The sequence below is a fragment of the Amblyomma mixtum genome, chromosome 5, assembly GCF_055824585.1.
Source record: "Amblyomma mixtum isolate Tamu chromosome 5, ASM5582458v1, whole genome shotgun sequence".
NCBI classification, from domain to species: Eukaryota; Metazoa; Arthropoda; class Arachnida; order Ixodida; family Ixodidae; genus Amblyomma; species Amblyomma mixtum.
This window is the reverse complement of record NC_143016.1, coordinates 5,993,959-5,996,545: the sequence shown is the minus strand read 5'-3', so window position 1 is coordinate 5,996,545 and position 2,587 is coordinate 5,993,959. Positions and strand designations below refer to the sequence as shown.

The 2,587-nt window shown below is 44.3% G+C and overlaps 1 pseudogene; it reads right to left on the bottom strand.

Annotated features, from left to right (window-relative positions):
* Positions 1-1,149: 1,149 nt before the first annotated feature.
* Positions 1,150-2,215, bottom strand: LOC149341219 (uncharacterized; annotated as a pseudogene).
* Positions 2,216-2,587: the final 372 nt, after the last annotated feature.

Below are 2,587 nucleotides of genomic sequence, written 5' to 3'. Positions count from 1 at the left end.
AGCGTCAGGGTTAGTTATGATTTCACTCAAAGTTTTTATTTCACAAACTGTCGATTGTTCACTTGATAAATAGCGCCAAAACTTTCGCGGGTCATGTTTCATAAAGGACGGTAACGTCTCCGAGAAGAAACGTGTTTTCGCGGTTCGAATTTTATCTTTGAGCGTACTGACAAGGCACACAATATCGCCTGATAGGCAGCGCTTGCGGCGACGCTTAATCTTTCTTTTCAGATGGATAATGTCTCGCGTTATCCACGGATATTCTCGGTTGACGCGTTTCCTTCTCACAGGAATGTACTGCTTTTCGCAGAAGTGAACACTTTCTTTAAAATAGGACCACATTTCACATACGTCGTTCAATGCCTCAAATGCTGGGTAACAAGATTCCAGATGAGCTAAAGCAGAAATTTCATCAGCCCGCTCGTAGTCTTTAACAAAAGTGGTAGATGGTTTGACAGTCGTATTCGAAACATGCAATGAACATTCCAGGAATAACTTCTTATGATCTGAGATTCCTTCAGTTACATTTACTGAACAGATGTCAAGTGAATTGCTAACAAGCATAAGGTCGAGTAGAGAAGAGCACGACTCGAAAGTTCGAGTATCAGAAGTAACTAATTGGTTTAGAGAAAAACTAAAAGTGCTTAGTAGCAATATTTCAGCGCTTTTCACTTCATTGTGATCGTGTGACATATCTGACCAATTTATTCCAAGCAAGTTGAAGTCTCCTGTAATGATTATTTTGGATCTAGAATTTGTACGTTGCATGAGGTAGTCGTGCATCACTCCGAGATACTCGGGAGGAGCGTTGGGTGGTCGGTACACGCCTCCAAGGAGTATGCGTTTGCCCTCGTATTCAATATTACACCATACACTCTCATGGCCATCAATGTCATCCATGCGGGGAAATTTAATGTTATTTTTAATCGCTGTCGCCACTCCTCCACCTCTTGTGCCTCGGTCTTTGCGGATAAGTTTGTACGATGGCGGAATTATTTCCGAGTCTTGCACTCCTGCATTCAACCACGTTTCGCTAATGACCAGGATATGTGGCTGATAAGACAGTATTATGGCTTCAAGTAGACTGAGTTTGTGAAGTATACTTCGCGCGTTGAGCGATACAATTCTGAGAACTTTATGGTCACCTTGTCATTTTTTCCGTCCGACTTTCGTTTTTTCAAGCGCAGAAGCCCTTGAGCGAGATACCTCCATTCTGCAATTTTGTTGTGAATTCCATACGTATACCTCTCCGTCCACTTTCAGCTTGTCGAACGTAAGAGACACTTTCGCTCCATTCGCCTTTTCTTCTGCTGCAGAACGCCAAAGGTTTGATCGTATGTCTCTTACTCTCTTTGAAAAGTCCTCACTTATAGATACATCTGATCCATTCAGTTTAAAACAACTAGACATAATTTTAGCTTTTTCAGAAAAATCAAAAAGTCTCAACATGATCGGACGGGAGCGTTCACGGTTGGGGTTTCCGATTCGATGTATTCTTTCCATTGAGACTACTTCTATTCCAAGAACGTCTTTAAAAATGTCTTGCTTGACTTTATCCTCTAGTGCTTGTGCATCTTCCTCCGGCTCTTCTTTTACACCGTATATTAGGAGGTTATTGCGTCGGCTCCTGTTTTCCAGGTCATCCACCTTGGCTGCCAGGTCTAGCATCTGCTTATTGGTATTCGTACAAGCTTCATCGCATTCTGCTAGTTTCTCTTCACAATGCTTCAATCGGCTCACTTTCGTCTCTATTGCCCCAATCCTGTCTTGGATACTACTGACTGTTGATTCTACTTGCTTCAGGTTCGTTGTTAGCTCTTTAAAAACTTTGTTGGTTTTTGTCTGCTCCTTAAGAATTTTTTTCAACATTTAAGTGTTAGAGCTAGAGTCTGGGTCCGAGTCAGAGCGCGGTCCCGGGTTTAGTTCAGCGTCCCCAGATGTTTGGAGCAGCAATCTAATTATGAAAGCAATCAACCAATGTAGAAACAAGAAACTGTGGACTTGGTAGCACCATCAAAGCACGGGAGTCACCACGAACAGAATATACTGTGTATTTATCACCAACCTGCGCAATGAAGAAGAAATGGGTGAGCGTCCCTGTTCGTTCGATGCCACCAAGTCCACTGAAGTGCCGGCCGGTGGGGCTGTTGTTTATATAGCTGCGCTGCCGCGCTTCTGTTGACCTCACCTCCTGGGTCAGCTGGTATGGTCGCATCACACGTGGAAGGGAATTGAACAGTGGCGGTAGTGCTCCGTCGATGATACGGCTATCAGTCGAGCGATCCTCGTAATAGTAAGCCCGTGCACTTCCAAATAGCGTCACCATATGTGGCACTGTTAGTGCCACATATGGTGACATCGGCAGCTGGAAGTACTTCGATAGCTCCTCATACGAACGGTGAAACGCCGTCTTTCGAACAGAGAATCGAGCGCGAACGCTAAAGGCATTTGAACACTGAGGAGCTCTTGGTGGCAGTGCTAAGGTATCATCATGCCGATAGCTAGCAACCACCTCTGCGCAAACATCCAAGACAAGTGGATTGGAGTAATGCCTTTTCATTGTCGTAGCGTGTTCTGCGCAATGACA